Source organism: Opisthocomus hoazin, chromosome 10 (genome assembly GCF_030867145.1).
Source record: "Opisthocomus hoazin isolate bOpiHoa1 chromosome 10, bOpiHoa1.hap1, whole genome shotgun sequence".
In the NCBI taxonomy this organism is placed as follows: Eukaryota; Metazoa; Chordata; class Aves; order Opisthocomiformes; family Opisthocomidae; genus Opisthocomus; species Opisthocomus hoazin.
The window spans coordinates 13,900,676-13,922,633 of NC_134423.1; the positions used below are offsets into that span (position 1 = coordinate 13,900,676).

A 21,958-nucleotide genomic window follows, 5' to 3' on the forward strand; every position below is an offset into this window, starting at 1 on the left:
ATGAATTTGAACAGAGAGGGTCGAAGAAAACTGAACACCCTTTGATAGCAAGGGGTAGGTAGAAGCTGTGTTAGTGAAACCCAGCTCGAGCTGACACGCAGCCCTGACTTATTCAAAGAGGTGCTGAGGAGCATTTGGCCACATGTCAAGATGAGCAAAAGCACTCGTCAGGTTCCTGTTTCCCCAGTAGAAGAACACATTCATGTCAAGTGCCACCCAGTTACCAATAAAACCAGCGTCATTACAGAACAGTAACAAAGTGGGATTCAGCTGTAGGCTCTCTGTGCCCCAACTTGAGAGGAGAGCTCCAGGTCCCCAAACTCAACTTCTGACCGCCTGATGGGAACAGGTTGCCTCTCCTCTGTCCCACCAATACCCAGGATGCCTCAAAAAGCTGAGGACAAACCAACAGAACAGTTTTTCGGTTGCCTTGGACTAGAAGGACACCAAACCTCTGCCAAGGCTCATCTCAGCTCCTAAAAAGAGCTTCCGACACAGCTGGTCAGATCCAGGATCTCATCCCCTTGAAACCAGGTTAAGTAGAGACCTGGGATGATGCTTGCTAGTGGTCTGAAGCACCCTCTGCTTGGTATTACTCAGCGTGTAGATAATATGACCTTCAAAACATAGCCGCAAAGATCAAAAGACTGCGTGTGCTGTGTCTTGTCAGTGTAAAACATCACAGTGATGCTGCTGAGCATTTGCACCTGATGGCTCAGAAGACAAAGGAAAGCTAGTCTGGCCTCTTGCAACACCGAGACCTAAACAGGGGTGTAAGGGGTCTCTCAGTGCCCAAATGTCCACTACACAAAGCAACAAAGCCTTAAAGAAAATACCACCTCCACGTAAACAGAATGAAGTTATGAAGGTGCATCAGAAATAGGTGTCTTCAGAAAGGGAGCTTTATGCAAGTATCTAATTCAGTGCAAGGATTTAGGCACTGAGCTGCAACGGTTTAGGCTCCGAGTGCCAACACATACCATAAATCAAGAAAGATCCATCCCAGCTTAGGTGTATCCTCCAGGGATGAATACCAGCAATCAGCCAAAGCAAATTTGGCTATAAGAGAGACTACATGCTTTCACGTCCTACTGTGGGGCAATATTCAGCATCACAGAAACTGAAGAAGCTGTTCTTCACCGCCACACAGCCTCACACGAAGAGCGGACAAAAGCAGAAACCCATAACGGGACATGGCCAAATCCAACAGTGTAGGTGGGCAAAAGCCACAAGTATACTGCGTGCAGCCTGTGCAGCTAAACCTTAAGACCTGGACGTGCAGGCAAAGCCCATACACCCCACAGGAAATGGGGAAGCAGTCATCCCCGCCAAGTTCGCATGACTCCATCCCACAGACTCTCGCCGTTGCCCAACAGACTTCATTTGACCCCTGTCTCCAGGTTGCTCATCACCAGAAACTGCTCCTAAGAGGTGGTTAATAAAATGGAAACGCAGTGATGTAAGAGATGGTGAGACGAAATATCAACATCTCATAAAAAAACAATAGTAATGGTGATACCAAAAGGAGAGACAAGTAGTATATTAAGAGGAAACACAAAAAAACTTGATACTTCATCATTTAACATATATATATTTTTTCTTTAATGCCTGAACTTCATCATCCCCTTTACTGAAGATACTGCCTTTTCCGGCAGTCATGGGACAGGTGATCAGACCATGCTGTCACTTCATATAATCAGATGTTTGGCAGGAATTCAACTGACATTACCTACATATTTTGCTTGCAATTGAACTATGTCTCAGAGGAAACTATGTACCCGAAACTTATATACAGAGAGAAGTCTCCCCCAGCCTTTAATGTGCTCTTTATTTGGAGGCAACTTGCTGTCAAGCAGGGGTAACAAACCTTGTAACCATGTGCTGAGGTTAAAGAGCACAAGGTAGCTGAGAAGGTAAAAACCAAGACTCCTGCATAATAACTCCTGCTCATTTGGGCTTAATAAATACATTACTTCAGCCCAAGCAAACAACAAATCTCAAAGCTGCTACCAAGAAGGGGCAGTAGCTGCCAGCACCCCGATTCCCTGCCACCGCCTCATTCTCTCCCACCCCACTATTTCTCATAGGGTAAGGTTTTTAATGACGTAGCTCACTTCCTTGAAAAACTGTCAGAGCTTAATTTTTAAGGCACTGTTACACTCAAAGCCCGAAACCTGCTGCAGCGATTTCTTCCCTTCCCATGATGGGAACATCAGAACTCCATGAAGTCAGCACTGCAGCTGTGCTACAGTCCCAAAACAAGCTGTCAGAAACCCCCACTTATCCTACAGGGTAGTATCCTCATGGCATATAAAGAACAACCTTTCCCTTTCTCTCAGAGATTTAAGATTCCCCTTTTTCAGAGCTCCCAACTGCACATCCTTATGAAGCAGCTCAGCTGTCAGGAGAGATTGATCCGGATGGCCTACGCGATTGAAAGATGCCAAGAACTACACGCAGACCAAGCAAAACACCCACTGGAGAAGCACAGCCCCCTTACAGGAGGGCCAAAAGATGTTCAGGACAGTCTGTGACAGTCTCATGAAAAATAAATAAATAATCCTGCATCTTGCCTTTTTCAAGTTATTTCTGTATTTCCAAACAAAGCAAAGGTCACTCCTTTTGCTGGCAGCTATGACCGTCTCCTCCCCAGAGCAAGGTACAGGCTTGGTCACTGGTTTCATTCTGTGCCTGCAAGTGGCAAGATGGGCTACACCCACGCAAACATCATCAGCTCCATAAAAACCTGCATTTCCTCGGCAGAGCAATTAGGTGTAATAATCCCAAGACGCACAGTCAGACAGTTGCATTTGTTCACAGTGTTTGTGCCTGGTTAATTCCTCGATAGGGCAAAGAAAGTTGCCCGTATCACCAGCCCGCAGTGGAAAACCAAGAAAAAGCCATCGATACTCCAGACAGCAAGCTATGCGGCTTTAAAAAATTGTATTACTTCAAGGTTTCTGTTATTGGTTGGTTTTGTAGGGTTTTCTTCTTCCTCAAATCTGAAGGTAGCAAGTTGACAGTGGCTTAGAAGTCTTCCCATGCTGGATGGGTGTTTTAGCTTTTTCCAGATTTATTAGCAAGCACCGCCCCACACCTGTTATTTTTTGTGCTTCCCAAGATGCAACTTCTTCGTAAAAATCATCTGCACCACCTGCCAAGATGAGGTCCATGCGCTACGTCGGGCAGAGCAGCATCAGGAGAGGCAGCCTCTCCACATCCGCAGCCCACTTAAAACCGTCCGGTGCACTGGGACACCTCTATGTGGCATGAGCAGTGTAAGGGATGGCAACAAACACTCTCCGGTTTCTCACAGTGACAGTCAAGAGAAGCTCTGGAGGTTTCTTCTAACTGCACCCATCCAGCTGACAGCGTTTGCCTTCACGCACCACCAAGCTCATCAGATTTCCCCCCTTAAGGACACAGTAATCAGATTCAAATTTTCAAAGGATCAGCCTGGTTATGAGACATCACCACCCCTTCCTCGCTCACACTCCGTCATGCTGAACACAGGTTAACAAATATGGGTGGCCAGACATCACCCTGCCCTTGCACCAGGTGATGGAGAACATGTCCAAGATGAGAGAGGGCCAGCAAGGACATCTGGTAATCCAAAAAATCCCTGCATACCAAGAAAAAATAGATAGTCCTCTGCCTCCACAACAAGGCAGCCAGGAAGGGGGCAGCAACAGTGTTCCCCCACCGAGAGCCCAGACCCTGTCCCACACAGCAGGATCACCTGGTGACCCTGCAGCTTGCTAAGCAGCCCTATTTTTCAGCCTCAAACAACAGCTCCAAAGCCATATCCCGCTTCCGCAGCACGTTTATTTTCATTATCAAAGCCAGATGTATTCGGCGCTGCCGCTGTGCTAAGGTCATGGCGGTGGATTTAATTCATGCCAACCTCTGCCCCTGCTGCCGATAGCCCTTTACCTGCATCTCAGCTCCGTCTCACCACCTGATGCTTATTTCTTAGATCAAGAAACAATACTTCGATTCTAAGTGAACAACTTGGCTACATTTTTGCCAGGTCAGCTCGCCATTTTGGTTACTTCCATATGGACTCCCCAGTGCCAGAAGAGGATCACCCCTGAAGTTATTCAACACCCAAAATGAGGATACCACGGGCCCATCCCATAGCACGTTTGGTTTCAAGCGATGACTGCAAGCAGCAGGAACAGGCAGCACTGACACAGAAGCGTTGAAGCTCATGTTGCGTTCGATGGAGCCACGTCAGCTTAAGGAAATGGCATGCAAGCTAGCAGGAGAAGTAAGCTGAAGAGGTGTTTTAGTTTCGGAGAGGTAATTTTACAGGACAACTTATCTCCTATCCCTCATGTTAAGGACTTTGCACAGTTCACAGCCTGGCTCCTCTGTTTGCTGTAAACTTAAGACTTGCCTACATAAAGTCAATGTTGTGCCAAAACAAACAAATCTTCCACCCACTTGTGGTCCAGCAATCTATTAGCAAGGAAAGGCAAGGCACATACCATTAAAACTATAAATACCACCTAGTATGAACAAGAGTAAAGTCTTGTGGTTAACAAAGAGAAATATTTTGCTCCATTCCTCAAGGAATTAGACTTACGTGTTGGCCTTAGCTGTATTGGTATTCCTGTTTTGCAAGCTTCAAACCCATTCATGTGTTTCACTCCCATTTGACAAAGAATTCAAAGGCCTTAAATTTCTCCAGCTATTATGACAAAGCCAAAGGAGAGAGATCTACATGTGTTCCCTCACCGAGGAAAATAATGAAGCACAAGCTCAGTTATGCAGTGTAACACAAGGAACGCACATGGGAGAAGAGTCACTCATCCCTGACCACAAGAAAAGCTTCACAGCTTGGGTCTCATTAGATACTGGATTATCCAAACACTGAAAGCACATTTCTTGAAGTCACTTACTCCCTCTGCTACAGTACCAGAATTCAAAAGACCTCAGGTACTTGGTATCTCAGCTAAGATGTCCTGATGGGCGGAACCGTCCTCCCAAAGCACACAGTACCAGCTAACTTTGCTTTTACTATTCATATACAAAATAAACACACCAATAACCATATAAGCTTCCTTGCTATTCAACAAGTGAGTGAGAGTGAGCACTTGGCAGGTATTTCAGACTAAAGCTAGCTAGCAAGTACTGAAATGAAGGTTTAAGGAAGCACGGAAACAGAGAAGCTATATTAAGTGCAGGTCCGTGCTACTGTATTTCCCATCCTATAATGACTTCAAAATTAGTGACACTGCAGAGAGAAGCCTAAAGACTTCAAGAACCAAACCAAGTCCCTGTGATGAGATTAAGGCAACTCAGATGAGTTTGGTGCAAAGAGATTAGAAGACACCTTATGGCTTCCCCTGCATTAGCAACGGGGAGAAACCAAAGCCAATGCTTCAGCAAAGAAACAACCAGCAAGCAAGGAGCGATGATCAGAGGAAGTCCTTAGCTCCTGAAGCTGCAGGACAAAGCTATTTGTTCTACTCTTTCACACCCACCTGGACTTAAGAGTTAAGTTTCTCTTTTAAAATAAGAGAGAGCTGCACCACAGGTACTTGCAGAGGTTTGTAGCCAAGGAAAGCACGTCCTGATGGTAACATTCCTTTGTGCTGCAACACATGGCCTTGGACTAGTTACGGCTGGCAGATTGCTTCACGTTGAGCTTCAGCATTTATTTCACAAGAGCCAATCATGTTGAGCAGAGAGATGACACCTTGTTCCACCCTATTAATTGTAATACCATGATCTAAAACAATAAGTGGGGTTTTTTGTCCCATGCAGAGACTTACCTCCTAACCACGGGAGAAGTCTGAGTACTTGCGCTACCAAGCTCCTTTCTGGCCTCTGAAAGGCACCAACCTCCCATCCAAATCCTTCCCCATCACCAAATCTTCACTTCAATAAATGCTGAGGCTTTAAGAATACATTACTGAAACCCTGCCTCCCTCAACTACAGCTCACCTTTAGGTACCATCTCAAAATTGTATTTTCAAGATTAATTATTTCATTACCATGCCTGTTCCCCTTTCATGAAAACAATGTAACCTTGAGAAAGCTGCAAAAACAAGCCAAATTCTTCAGCCCACAAGGCAGTTCTTCCACAAGGAAAGTCAGCACCTCTTGATAGTATCTATGTACAATGTCCAGTATTGTCCCATGTATCATGCACTTGTAAAAAGTCATCTTTTGTGGTTTAAAACCTGAAAACAGCTGCGTATTCAGCTACAAAATATCCCCTTGAATCACCGCACATGAAAGAAATTCATGCTATTTCCAGATTAGTCTTCTCAGTCAGACCGTGAAAACCAGCAGGTGGCACAAAGACATTTCAGATTTTTCAGAAGAAATTCATACCATAAAAGTGCAGGTGCAATCAGAGCATGAGCAAGCACACCGAGAAGCACAAAGGGAGCATTTGGCACAATAAACCCTCGTAGGTGGCCGGTAGCAACATCTAGCCAAGACCACAGGAGCACAGAAAATACACAGGAATGCTCCATCTCAGAGCTAAAGACTTGAAGACCATTTCACAACCCGCCGTGATATCAACACAACAACGCTGGACTGATTTTCCCCACTTGGATAAACTTGTCCTGCTTCTTTCTGAATCTGTGTAGCCTTCTGGTAGCCAGAGCTCGCAGAACAGTGCTCTGCAGCCTGCATCAGGTGAGGTATCTCACCTTCTTTTTGAACCTGCGTCCTTCAGAGCTCATTTGAGGTTAACCAGCGTCCTTGCTCACAGCACCAGCACTATGTCCCCAAAGACGGCATCCCAGAAAAAGTGAAACTCTATGCAGTTTCAGCGTGGCAAACTTAAGGCATCTACATCAGAAAGGTCTTCTCTTTTTCTAAGTGTCATTGCCATTGCTATGCAAGAGAACAAGTACTGGAAGAATATTGTTTTGTCATAGAAACCATTCAGATTCGATTCTCATTCAGCAGGAGAAGAAAGTTTAGGAGAAAACGACACTGAGGACAATCTGACATCTGTTGCCTTTTAACGGGAATGCTAAAAATTGGACTTGCCAGCATCTGAAGACTCAGCATTAAGATGGAAAATAAACTCTCAACCACGGTGGTCTGACCAGCACCCTGCTGCAGGATGTGTCTCAGGACAAGATGCAGCTGCACATGGAAAAGGGGACAGCTTACCTAAGTATACTTAAACCCTTGTTTGTGATGGAGGACTGCTTGACCACACTTACAAGTACCAAGTGTCCAACAGCTGCCACAACCTCCCCAGGGGACCTTGCTTCATTACCTGCGCTCTGCTCTCTGAAGTTCATTTACTACAGCACTGCAGACCTCTGCTGCGGCTTGAGGAAGAGAAGATGACAGGAGCCATGTACTTGCCTTCAGAAGCCGCTTACCGTTACCTGTCAGCTAGCTAGGAAGCACGTAGGATCGCCCCTATCTGAAGCTTATCTGCTCTTCTTCCCCACGGCACACGTGCAAACGCAGCAGAGCACAACTGGGGACCTCTCACACCAAAGGATTTCTGAAAGCAAACAGAAGATGCCACTTCCAGGAGCAGTTTACCTGAGCACAGCTAAGTTACAGCAGCCAAACCAATGCTCGTTAGCAGGGCTGTTCATCATCGATCAACTGCATAGGAGGTGGCTTCATTACCGCTCGGACTCTTTTGGTTTCCCCCCAAAACGCTACCAAATATAGGTGACAATGCCCACGTACTCTACAACCTCTCTTACACACTCGCATGCTGAGAAAATAAAAGAATTAAGATTTTACAGCCTTTTGCAGGAATTCTTCTCTGGATTACTGTGGTAGGTGCACGTTAGCAGTGGGGTTGTGGTTGTTTTAAGGACAGGTCAGCTATACTGTACGACGACATTTCCAATTTATGTGTACAGATAAGAAAGCAGCTTACACCTGACCTATGCGGAGATCAGATACATATCGTATGAATTAATAACCTTTAGTTTTCCTGGCGGTGGGTTTTTTTCCAGGAAAGCTATCAGTGAGACTACGCATCCATGCACCGCTCAGAAACAGCTTTCACAGCTCTATTTACGACAGCACAACCACAGAGTTTGGGTGCGAGTCAAAGCTCCATATGTACTCTGTTTCTGGTTTTGATCTCATAGTAGCTCAGATACATGGTGACACGTTTAATATCCAACCAACTGCAAATGCTGAAGCACAGAAAGAGGGTCCAAGGTGATGACAAAAACCTCCCAAACCCTACAGGTGAAACAATTAAGCATTTACCTCCAGATTTCTCATGACTCAAGAGAAGTAAACAGCAAGCAAACCCTTCTCAGCCAGCCATTGCTTTATCCCAGTAACATTTTCTATCCACTTTCCGTGCTCTTCCTAGCGGCTACCTTCAGGTGAATCCCCAAATGACTCCCCAAGTCCTCTGTGGCACCCCACAAGCCTGAAACGCTGCTTCCACACCACAAGAACGGTTCAGACTCCTCCAGCCCATTCCCGGGGATGTAACAGACCATGGTTAGTCTAGACTACAGCAGCCTTAGCAGCTTAGCAGCCAGGCTGAGACAGGCTAAAACTAAAATTAAGCAAAGACAAGTCAAATTCAGCCCAAAGGAGCCTCCCAGAGTTTGCAGCCATAGGTCAAGGCCATAGCTCTTCAACTCCAGGGCAACACCCTGTCCGCAAGGTACAAGACAGCTCCACAAATGGCACCAGCAGCACCCTGGCACGCTGCACGCTGGGGAGCACAGGACAGACAAGAAACACGAAGCACAGAGTCCAAGTAGTCCCAAGCCTGGTGCTGGGCAGGAGGGAGAGGATTACACCCAGTATCTCCAGGGATGGGCCAGGCAGATCAGAACAGTGCCTGAGCGTACCACCACCATCTCCCCACTCCCACGCACCTCATCCTGACCTTGCCTGGTCCCAGCTTCCTACTCTGCTCACATCCTAGGTACAAGGGGAGAGCGGAAGTCAAAGCCAGGCTTTCGATGTCTCCTGAGGGCTGAAGGAGACAGAGATGAGCTGGGTAGAAAAACCGAGTAGCCCCTAGGTTACCAGAGCAGCCATGCCTGGTACATACACATCAGATGGCTTATCCCATTCAACATCTAGCTACCCTAAGGCATCTTCCTGCTCCTCCACCCATCACCTGCCCTCAAGTCTCTCCATTTCACCAGCTCCGGCACTCGTTTGACCCTTCAGCAAGCCAACTCCAGAACTGCATGGCTTTCTGAGCTGAATCTCTACTGAGAGATTAAAAAAAGCTTTAGAGACAGCCCGAGGAAAGGTACAGGTAGATGGCATGATCCTTACCAGCAGCAGGTTGTCACATACTGTAGTTCCATTAAGTGCACAGCTAAGGAACTTGAGGACAATTGGACATTTATGAGTCTTCTAACAGTGCAAAATAAATGCATATACTCGAGGAGTTCTGCTCCCCCTGTTTGGTAATTTTCAGTAGCTCTTTTCATACCCTGTATATTAGCAGCATGCCAAGAATATAAAGGCTTCCGTTTGTGTTCACTGCAGTAGCAACAGCTTCCACTGATACTGCAGCCACATCTTCCACTGTCACGTTTCTGAAACACACAGATGTAGCACAGCCTCCCTCCCCCACCCCACCAGGCGAGAAAGGGATAGGAAACGCTGAATTTCAGAAGTGGAAGATATTTAGTAAGCAAAATAATTTGGTAGTGCTTTGAAAAAGAGTTATCTAGCAGGTACTTAAAGCAGAAACAAATGCAACTTGTTGTGCAAAGATGACAACAGCTGGGAAATGCAGTAAAACCCAGCAAGCACGTGGCCCACGAGCTCATTTCAGCAAGGTCTTGCTGTAAGTATCCCCACGCACTAGTTTTGAAAATCACTAAAAACGTGAACCCGATGCAAGCAGCACAAGGGAAAGGAGTTAGAGGTACTACTTCGAATACCAGTCTCACATCTTACTAGAAGAAAAGGACATGCAGGTTACCTCTTGCTTAAGGAACGCCAACATTTTGTGGGAAGGCATCCAGAACTTCTGAAAAAGCACCAAAACAAAGGCTAAGGTGTACCAAAATCCCCAGTCGTGCAGACTGGAGCATATGCACTGTGTCCTGAAGCATTTCCAGCACTACATAAGTATTGCTCCCAGCAGAAGCATCCCTAACCTAAACCTGCAGATACTTTGACCTCTGCAACCTTGAAGCCATTTGCAGAGCTGCACTTCTCTACCCAATCCATACTCCTCGGGTACAGATCTGTCACCAGTATCCCCAGTTAAAGACCAGTAAATTTAATCTTGAAGATTACTTGTGCAGCTTTTCATGCAATCAGATTCTCAAAAGGTGCATTGTACCTGCCCCAACCACGCTGTTCACAGACTGACTGAGGGTCCAGCCAGGAGACCACTGCTACAGACACCTTGGCTGTCTGGTACACACACCTTCATGTCCAAACTGCACAACAAGGGGAAGAACAACAGGATCTGGAGCAAGACATCCTTGCGGGGGAAGGGAAACGGCACAGCTCTGCTTTGATTTGTCTAGTCTCTACAGAACCAGAGGAGGAAACAGACCCAAAATTCCAGGTACTGGATCACTCGCCTCCAGCAGAAGAGTCCCTGTACAGTCTTCTCCCATGTAGAGCAGTCTTGGAAGCACAGTGCTATCTAGAATGGGGATGTTTCAGAGACAAGAGCTGCTTGGACCTCCTAGCCATCAGGACTACTCACCCCATGACCCCCAGTAAAACATCAAGGCACTCTTTTCACCCAGCTGAAAAAGTGAGGAGGAGCTGGTTTCCGATGGAAATATGAAGTAGTGTCTGTCTAGCAAAGCTCAAGGGTTGATCACAGAAGACCTACAGGTAGGTACCAGAACCCATATTAGGATGAGCACGGTGGCATATCCGCCAGATAGACTTTGCCCACACAGTGCTAATTGCCTAAGTAATGCTAATTCTCCTAAGAGAGCTTGATCGCATCCCCCCCTGCCAACACGACACTTATGGAAACATTAAAAACCATGGAAAAGGCCTCACAGCATACTACAAAATATAAGGATCCATTATTGCTCAAATGAAACTGCATGGCTTGCTCTGGGTTTTTAGCGAGGAAATGGAAATCATGCTGACATACAATTGTTCCACCCCCGTGTTCGCCTTCACACATTTCTTACAGGTCAATTTTAAAGAATTAATTCTTGTTCAGCTAAACATCTGGTGGCTGTTGCTACAGGAAACAGACGATCTGCAACATTTGCGCAAAAATAATGAGTTACATAAAAGCCAGACTGCATAAGCAAGAACAAGTGCTTTGCCAGTCTATGAATCTCAAACAGTACATGAAACCCCACGTTTAATTTTTGGGTTAGAATACAATGGAGTGAACCTGTACACACTACAAAAACCACGAAGATTTGAGTTTTCACTAAATTTATAGTCATGCTGTATTGTAATTAACCTTCTAGCTAGCAGCTGTCCTAAAGATTGTCTGTAAACAGCAGAGACAGATGAATTACAGCTTAAAAGTAGCCCAGTTCAGCTCTAGGCATTTTCAGACTTGGATCAAGTCAGCACAAGTTGAAGAGTTATAGAAGATGGTTTTGGTCATTAACTATTGGAGTTAGGGGCTCCCCCATGCCTAGTGGAAGAATATTTTCCCTTAATGCTACAGAGCACCTTTTCGGTCCCTGTCCCCTTTTCCCCAGGGTTTATCAGTGTTTGGAGACCAACACCCAGCAGCTGAAGATACGCTGCACTCAGCAGGGCACAGGATTTTGTGGAAAAAGTTGAGAAGCAGCTCTAACAGCACCACCATTTGAGACCCTAAGACCAACTCAAAGCCTTGTAAGACTACAAATTTTTGATATGGTCTTTACAGGTCATGAAGTCCCACAACAGTAGAGGCAGCATTCCTGAGCACATCTCAAGCAGCATCGCTCTAATATACTGGAATTGCACTTCACATTATGTACCTTTTTACAAATAGATATTGCTGTTCTTTGAGGAGAGCTTCAGCATTTAAATAATCCAGAAGCCTGATAGATGACTAATACAACTAGAAAGCTTCAGCATACAGAAGGATATTTTAGCTACCACACATCATCAGGACTGCTCTCAACATGCAGCCAAAGAACAGCAGAGGCACCTACGGCTTTCACTGCTGTCTCCCTTTTTATGACAGAGGCTCCAAGACTTTGCTTCCAGCTACCTTCCTCCAGCACCACCTGGAGAAGTCCACTCTGCAACCCCAATCGCTTCGACGGCACAGCATTCTCCTACGCAAGCCTCCGTTGGTCTAGATCTATCACATACCACTATGCACTGTATCTACTACTATGCAGAAAGCCGCTCCAACACACCACTTAGTGAGCACAGGGGAGATGTACCATGTGAGCAACTGTTTAAGCCGGGAATTTAATCATTCAACCAGCAGCCGCTGCTGCTCTTGTTCATTTACATTATCCAGGAAATAAATTTGCTCCTGAAGCCAGATTCCTCGAGCTGGACATGGTTCACCAAGCACACCAGAGGACAACACGGCAGAGTCAAAAGCTAACTCCTCACTCGCATGGGCAATGCCTGTTTCTGCAGCACAAAATGTACAGGTGGAAGCACCTGGTACTGGTTTCACTGGAGCTGGGAAGAAGTCAGGCCAGCGGACCTCTGCCTGGGGATTCTGAGGCAGGGAACACACAGATGACAACACAAAAGCTCCTTGAAAGAGTAATGACATGCGGCAGGGTGCTAGCTTAGAGAGGAGTACAGGCAAGTGAAAGTCCTGAAATGGGAAAACCAGAGCTTCTTTAAACATTAAATTTAAATATACAGAAAGATAAAAGCAGGCAGGAACGGGATACAAGCGTAGACGGCCTGGGAGCAAGATCCATGGCTGAGACAGTAGCACTTTTCAGTGTCTCGGAACTGATAAAGAATTTTAGTAATGCATTATCAGCATCTACTGTATTAAAAAAAGGACAAGATGGGTCTCCTCATTGTATCACTTAGCATTCATGCTGCCTACAGTCTGTGCTAAGAATCCGCATCCTCGTATGTAAGCGTCTGAACAGAAAGTGAGGGGGGAACAAATTAGACATCGTGAGCTGGGCAGAAGCTTTGCCCAAATGCAAAAGCATGCTAGGATCCCAAAACGCACGTAAACAGGTTCATCTGACCAAAAAAAAGTTCTCAAGATCTCAGACATCTTACAGACAGGATAAAGGAAAACAAGCCAGTGACCTCAGTCACAAAAGAAACCCTCCACATCATCACATCAACAACGCTACAGACCTCATGGGCTTATCTTTAAGACAAAACAATATAAAAATGAAGCATAGTCAGATGACTACAGTCTCCCTTAGACTCCTTCGAAGATATTAAAAGTGCTGTACTGCACCAGTCTGAATTGCTCAGACTAAAGACTTCTCAAACAATCAATGGCACTCCCACTACTGGCACCAAAAATAGACAAATCGGTTTTAGGGAATGGAGCTGCAAACTAATTTAGATACAACATCAAGCAAAATTGAAAACAGATTTCTCCTCCAGGCTGGAAGCTACCGAAAGCATGAAACCATTGTCCATCTATCTGGCCCCCCCCAGCTGAAATTACCAAAAGGCAAGAGCTCATTAAGCTTTCTCCATACCAAATGCAATACGGAAATGATCATTTAGAAAGAAATTGTTTTGTCATGTCATTTTGTCCAAAACTAGAAACAGTATTCCCAAAGGATGATACACAATTATGGCCCTAAACAAAGTGCCCTGACTGCTTAATCAGTATCACTTAGTCTGCACTGGTTTATGTTTGAACAGAAAAATAGTTTGTTGATGTTAACTCTTTCCTGAAGTCCAGAAAGAGAAATCTAGCACCAGTTCCACTCCTGCAGTATTCACTATGTACACCCCAAAAAACCTGCTGCCAAGCAGACTTGCACTGCTCTCAAGGTCATCGCTTTCATCAAATCAAAACATTTGCTGCTTTTGTTTACTTTCATCACTATTGCCTGTTTCATGAAATCAGGGTATCTATCCACACTGGAGGCAGTCAAATACCCTCACCTACAAACATTACCCCCTTTGATTTCTTCCTTCCAGAGAGGAACATTTTCCCAACACCTCCAGTTTTGAGTTTTCTGCTCGTTCCATAGGTGAGCTGTAACAGAATAGGCAACCTAGCCCATATTTCACTTGTCACACTGGAACAAACGCTTATATACAGAGCACATCAACTCTCCTCCCAGTAACAAAGTTAAAGCACTTTCAGAGATGCTTCATTTCACCACAAAAGACTTTGGACTCACCCTGACTTTAATCCTACCCAATTTCCTTGTTGGAGATATTCATCACTGACAAGCAGCATTGCAGCTACCTACTTCTCAGCTTAACATGTATGTTTCTAAAAATAAAGCCCGGGAAATTAAATCCGGAATGCAAGTTCCCAAAGAACTTACTTACTTCAGGTGAAAAATGCTGACAAAATGGAGAGGAAAAAAAAATTAAAATAGAAATAAGGAATAAGAATTGAACAGCTTGCATTCGGGTCTCTAAGTATCCTTCCATGGGCTTGACAGATATTTCACGTACCCTGGTTATAAGTCACTGGATTTTACAGTATCTTCCCTTATATATGGTTGGTTTTGGCTCTTTTAGGAAGGAATATTAGAGTTGCATGCTAGGACGCTACAGAATATCAAGCCATGATACTCATCACACATTTCTTAACTCACTCTTGTGTTTCTTCTTTGAAATCACAGGGTAGTAAGTGCTGGGGCACAGGAGTAGCAGAGCAGCCAGCCAGTCATCTCTGTAGTGAATCTGGAAAAGAAAGGACATTTTAGAAAGTCTCCATGCAACTGTTTCTACGAGCAACTTCCAATCTTGCTTTATTCTGAAAAAAAGAAAAAAAAAATTTAAAAAGCACTGTTTGCAGTTTAATATGCCAGCTTCCAAGTATATTGTGGATGAAACACCACTTTTTACAGGAAATTCGAGCATTTCTCCTTATCCCATGACAGGGCAAACTCATAGTTTTCTGTGCAATAACATGAATTCTAGTTCTGAAGATGATAGTGTTTTCTTAAAACACAGATGTTTCTGGCTCATCAGTAATTTTGCGGTTTGTTTTTAGTAAACTATGTTTCCCCACCTTGGGAAATGGGTTCCCAAGCCTGAGTTCCCACGTTGCACCATCCCTGGGCTGGCTCTATCTCCTGTGATGCTCCAGGCACTTCGGTCAGAAGGAAGCACAAGGGGTTGTTGTGTCATTTCTGCCTTCCCTCCCCCTTAAATAACACCCTCAAGAGCGTGTGGCCCATAGGGCAGAACACCAGTTTCCAAGGGGAGTGCTCTAACAGGGATGAGAAGGTTGAACCAAACCAAAATTATTTCTGGAGTACTCTGCCCTAGGTGATCAGAGAAGTGCTGTTTTGTTCTGCATTCAAAACTTGGTCATTTCACTGTCTTTAAAAGAAAATACCTGGATTTTTCTCATAAAAATTCTGAAGAGCAACTTTAACTTCTGAGAAGCTCTGATCATCATCCAGAAAACAGGTGGTTCTGCCGTGCTGAAGGACTCCACACCAGACTGCCTTACACGTGATGCTCTGCAACGGACTATGAGCAACCAGGCTCCCCAGTGCCTACGGGTATTCAAAGCCTACGCCTGAGCTAGCACTTTTATCCTTATTTTCCTACTAGAGCAAGGGCAGAAGTTTAAGGATCCACACTAACCTCTCAGACTGCTTGTTCTGTAAGCACAAGTGGGGAAAAAGGTGTTACTCTTTACCCTGACCACAGCAGAAAGAAACCCTGTACCAGAGAGCATTTTTTGCTTTCTCCAACATCAAGTCCAAGCTAGACTGAAGTGGCCATCACCACCCTGTCAAGAGACACTTCTTTGACTGAAGCGCATCGGAATTCAGTCTACCTCTGCCCTGTACTTTCATAAACTTGTTGTCAGTCCAAGTCACATGCGAGTTCTTCCAGTGTCGTTCATGATTTCTGTCCTCAAGAAGCTAGGAGGATTGCTCAATGGCGTTGTACAACACTTCAAAAGTCTCCATGAGCTCACAACAGCCATCATTAATTAATCCTCATCTACAATTATCCAGCACCAACTCCCGAATGAAGCCAACCACCGGGGTGAGGAACACACACCACCACTTCAGTGTACAAGCGGTGAATGACACCCATTCCTCTAAAATGAAAAGGCATTAGGTAGTTGAATACATCCCCGAATATTAAGTTTATTGCAAAGCATTTAAGGCAAGCTTTTGTTCTACTTGACACTAGAGTTGTTCTAAATTACTTGACCGGGTCAAAGGCTGCAGCAAGGAAGAACCAGCCAAACTTGTACCAAGCTAAGCCCTACAAGAAAGGGAAAATGCAAGCGCCTATATTCACAGGGAAAGAAGGATTCTGGCTTTATTTAGTTACTTGACACCGCAACCCTAAAAGCACTCTTGGGCAAAGAACAGGAGTATCCCATTAATGTGACAGTCCACATATTTAAATGCTGAACACTCTTTACCCCAGTGAAGTTTGCTCTTCAGACACCTTGAACACGCCCCAGTTAAACCTCAAAGGAAAAACAGAAGTTGTGCCTAAAAATTCCAAATTGAGCTCACTGGCCAGAAACTGCCTCAGTTTCTTTACACAAATACCATTCTCTAGTGAGAAGTGGCATCTCCAAACAAGGAAGCTAAACAGAAGACTATTTATAACCCGCTCCATAGTAAAATGATTTACTTCAGGAATAAAAGCAAATAAATCATGTCATGCTATCTTAAGTTCAGGTTCAAACCAGGGGTTAGATATTATTCATGTTCTGCTAGAAGCACAAGACAACTGGAGCATTACAGAGCAGTCAAAGGGTAGCACGAGAAAATTCCCCGTGCCGGTCAGCCTCTGCCACTTCCTCCTGGCAAGGCCAAGTGACAAAAACCCATCCCCACCTCATACAAAATATTTACTAACAGATCTTTTGACCTGCAGCACAGCAAACATGACTCCTCCCACGTTCACATAGACAGGACTCCAGAATCTTGAGAGCACCTGAGGTTCAAAAGGCAGAGCTCATTTTCCATCCTTTCCCTGGCCATACACTGACGGTGCTGGGCTCACTCAGAAATCCTGTCTGGTAGCAAAATGGCTCAAGCAAAGCACAGATGAGCCCAGAGTAACGAGAGGATTCAGCTCACAACTGCAGGACATGTCAAACCTGGATGAGAAGCCAGGAACCTCATTTAGCTGTAAGCATAGCATGATACAGAAGGCCACCACTTGCAGCAAGAAAAAGCAATGGTTACCAAGTGAGAATATGTGGACAATCCATTTGGAGCACCAGTTTATCACGGTAACGAGCTCCAGTCTTTCCTTTTCCATCAAGCCTTGCTGCCCAAAGCCTAACATTATGCAGAACCCAGAGGACCATGTCCCTTCTTGAAGGGAAGGCTAAGGCAGCTGAAGGAGCTGCTATGAAAAGATGAATGACAACGAAAGAGGCAGTCCGAAATCACAAACAGCAAGAAGGATCCTTTGTAGCTTTTGACAGATAATTAAACTTTTGTGTTTAATTAGTACCTCCAGACACTGAACTCATTTCCTGTGACGTCTCCTTGATGGCACCAGCTAGGCCTCAGGCTTGGAGACAGGCATCTCAGCTTGAACTCAACAGACCTTGGCTCTGCACGACCATGCAGATGTAATGTGGAATCCTTCAATGAGGACACTTCTGCTTCCCACTGGGCAACTCACTCCAGGAAGAAGAGTTATTTAGCGTGCCAAAACCAGAAGGATACGCAGCATTCAGGAGTGTGGAGCTGGGCACAGGTCCCACGCACCTGTACTCCAGACATGGTCCTCTGCATCACTTGACATAACTGCGGCACAGCTGCCTCTTCTCAGCATGCTGCCAACACGCAGTGTTTCTCTTCAGCCTTCAAAGGCCACAGATATTCAGACAAATACCATCACACTGGACCCCCAAAGCCTCTTCCAGCTGTCAGTGAGAGAACAAGGCTACACCAACAGCTTGAAGCCTCACTAGATGTTTTTCCCCGTTACTTTTCAAAGCAAGGAGCAAATGAGAAGCTTGGTTCAGTTTCAGAGCAAAAACTAATGTCCCTGAAGGCAGCTTGTGAAGAGACGATATTTGCTACCTTAGAGTACACAACCAGGTCTTTAATCTCCTCTGGGGGACGGGGAAATCTGTGCCAGCCTGAACCAAGAGACACAATTTTCAACGCACAGCGCTTGAAAGTTCAGGGTATACCACAGATGCTTTTCGGTTCCCGGAGGAGGACGTCGTTTCTGCCGCAGCAGGGAAGATGACTCTACAAATCCATTCCTTCTTAGTTCTCTTGGGAAGCTGGTACACAGATAGTTTTTGGATCTTTTGTACTTCAGCTCATTATTATTTTTTTACCAGTTAGCGGCACAAAATTCTCGATAATACTTAAAAAAAGCTTGTCATCGTTAGGCTTGAGGCATTTACAGTCTTACCAAATTAAAGCACAGGAATCATATTAAAATTCCAGCCTAATGGACACTGCCCTACTCCGAAGTCTTCACACTGTCCAGCACAGCAAAAAAAAGGTGAGACGGCTCCCAACAGTGTTAAACAGTGGAACAAAACCTCAAGAGCAAACATGACGCTCCAGCACTCACGTGGAGCTTGAACAACGAGAACTTTGCTTACCAGTGCACAGAACGTGTAGTCCTCCAGAAACAAGTGCCTTATTTGAAAAGCAACCCACCAGTCCCAGATCAACGCACATTCAAGTGAGCATATTTTCAACCAAAGAGTTCCACACCCATACGGAAAAAATAAGGTCTTTGTAGACCATTTCTGATGTGCAGGAAAGCCTTTTCAGGAGACCTCAACACTGCCAAACAGTTGCTGTTCCAGATCAAATACATAGGCTCATAAAGGCTTGCCTTTCCTCTTAGGGGGCATCATTTTTCCGAATGAAAAAAGCATGCAAACTACCTCAGGGTAAACACCATGTTCTCCAGTTTCATTTCACAGCTCAGTATTTTGTTCTCCTCTCATACAGACCTTTAGCCAGAGCTATTAAAAGAAAACCTGGAACACTTAAAACAGTAAAAACAAACCCCAAAATATTAACACAGTTTCAACATTTCGAGAGGCACTAATATTTTTAGAGACTCCACAGGTAGTATCTTCAGCAGCTGGGGGGAAGACTAGCAAAAGCATCTCTACGTATGTAAAGCCTCACCTCAAACAAGTGAGCTCCCAAAGAAAAGCCTGCCTAATGGTTAAAACAATTGAATAGATGAGTTTGTAGCATGAAACACCCCTCTCCTTTTCTGCCAACGCATAAGGAACGGCTCTTTGGGAATAATAAAGATATCTGTATGACAATTCAGGAAGTCCAGCAGACTCCAGCTGCATGTTGCATGGAAGTAACCAGAAGGAGTGCGTCCCCACTTTGAAGTTCAGTCGGACAAGAACAGCTAGAACACATCACCTGCACCTCCACACGTACACTGCTCCGCTTGCTTTAGTTACAGAAAGCATTAACAGATACAGCTCAGAGGACAGCAGCAAAACACCTAAAGTGATGTCCTCCAAGAGCCAAAGAGGTGAAACGAAGAAGACGGCTCATCTAGCTTAACCTTCAGCTTGAAACAGCAGCCACAAGCAGCTGCCCGGGAGAGGGAATGAAGAGGGTAAGCGTATGTAACTTCTCCATGCACTCTTCCATCTCAAATGGTTTTTATTTCTGGGCCTTCCCAAGTCAGTTTGGGCTTCTGGGTCTTCATGAACACTCTGTGCAGCCTCTTTGTGTGCTCATAAGGTGCTTCTCTGAACTTGCCCAAATTTTTGTAGCCGCAACAGCCCTTGGCTAGTTCAACAAGTCTACTGTTCGCTGCCTGAAAAACAACACCCTACTGCTCCTTCTGAACCTGCCTCCTGTCAGCCCCATCTGATCCTCCCTGAATCTCATGGCAAGTGGACCATCCTCCCACATCCACCACCGATCACTTCATTCACCTGACCGAACCCACTGCCAACCCTCTAAAGTTAGCTAGATACAAATAGCCACTTCTTATCAGAAAGGAAAGAGTAAGAACCTAACTTTGATTGCATAGAATAAATAAGCAGCATTATGTGCCAACGAGCTGTGAATAAATAAGCAGTATTATTATTTGTTAATTAACAGTAGATATTAAAACTTATGCCTTGTGGGCAGCAGTGAAGCAGGAAGGACCCAGGCTATGCATTAAGGCTATCTGCTCTCCAAACATGGAAAGTAGCAGTATCAAATGGGGAAAATTCACACTTCGTGGGGTAGATTTTGCTGCCTTTTTGCCAAAAACAAATACTTATATTCCACACCTGGAGAAGAGCTGGGCAGAAAGCTGAATGTCTTAACAACTGCACTCGAAGTGAAGCTCCTGCTTGGACTTAGTAATTAGCAAATTCCTCCCCAAATACACCCCAAAGCTGCCATCTACATTCATTCTGCTCAGCTGAAGAAAGAGAGTCAGCTTTTATTCTGGGACTGTACTTGGGCACTGCTCAGAACAGTATTTATCGTCTGACACCTAAGGAAAAAAAAAATACTGCTGCTTGCAAAAACCATTTGACCTCTCCCTCTGAATTCCCTTCACTCATGATTAGCCCACACATTTCAAACGTACCAAGACTCCTGCAAGCAGGTCTAGACCTCAACTTTGCATTTACAAAAGCAGAATAGGAAACAAAACTTTCTGAGTTATCTAGCAGTTTGCCTAACTGCGATCGCCGCGTTTGTGAGCGTTTTGAATGTATCTAAACCATCGGCTTCTGCAAACTCCTAGGAGCCCAAGACTGCCAGCAAGCTGCCGAATCCCACATGTCCTCCCAAGGCGTAACAGGAAGCTGACATTTTGTTAACAGCAAAATATTGAAGACTTCAGAACTGATGCCAATGGTCTTTGTGAAGAAAGGGAACAGAACGGCACCTCAAATAAGACAAGGAGACTACAAAAATCGAGAGAAAACATGCAGGCAAGTTCAGATAGAGTCTACTCGCAACACATGAATATTGTGAAATTAGATTCTTTAAATCTTTTGACTCCTTCGGAAGAGAGTCCTGCTTACTCAAAATTTCACTATGCAAAGTTTTCACTAACTTCAGATATTCCTGACAAGAAGCTAGGCTACGTGTTTCCAGTGGCAAGCAATCATCGAACGCTCCATGGTTCCAGGACACCTCAGCCCGAGTGCACAGAGATGCTCTGGCCCTGCCAAGGATGCTGGCAAAGGTAACTGCAGTTCACCCTTCTGATACTGCCTCTGCTCCCAAAACCCTGACCTGTCTGATACAGCCTCCAAAGCTTGAAACTCAAACTGGGAAAGCCCACCCAAGCAGTACTGTACTTTTCACCTCCAGATGATTTAACCTTTTCCCCCCCCCACCAGCTGCAGATACTGTGCAAGAAACAGTAGCCTGGAAGAAAGATAGCACGTGGCTCTGGGAAAAACAAGCACACATCTTAATGTGAAACATCTGCTTTTTACTCTTTTCTAGCGCATAGCAAAGAGAGCTTCCCCTTTGGCTTCCCCTGAACCAAGAGCAGAGGGGACCCAACAAAACTCTCCTTCAGAGAGGACTGAAACAGAGCATCCACCATGATTAAACACCAAGCTCTGATAAATATTTAAAAGTGGGATTTTGAACTCTCGCTATCTTATCAAAAGAGGCTTTAAGGAACACTCTGACCGCAACCTTTCTTAAGTGCCTCTACACAGCACTCACTCACCTTCCATCTTCCACCAAAACAGTACCTAGATCACACACTGCCCATTACTGTTATCACAGTGCACTTTGCTCATATTTTGGACTTCTTTTTTCCTCTTTTCCAAGCATCCCTTTATGGGTTACTTGAGTCACACAGCTGATACTCTTCTAGCATTTGCACAAGAACTGTTTCTGCTCCCAGTCCCTCAGGAGAGATTTACCTCTCTTCCCAAAGTCTAAAAGAAGTCATCCCAAACGGCATTTGTCTTATTAGACAT

The 21,958-nt window shown here is 45.0% G+C and overlaps 1 protein-coding gene across 3 annotated transcripts in view; it reads right to left on the reverse strand.

Annotated features, from left to right (window-relative positions):
- CSNK1G1 (casein kinase 1 gamma 1) overlaps positions 1–21,958 on the reverse strand; it is a 111,560-nt gene that overhangs the window by 76,037 nt on the left and 13,565 nt on the right. For 2 of the 3 annotated variants that reach the window (XM_075431530.1, XM_075431528.1), the window contains exon 2: positions 14,658–14,745. The gene's annotated coding sequence lies outside the window, so the exon portion shown is untranslated. Of the gene's footprint in view, positions 1–14,514; positions 14,591–14,657; positions 14,746–21,958 lie in introns of those variants that run through there. The other variant, XM_075431529.1, reaches the window with a different exon arrangement.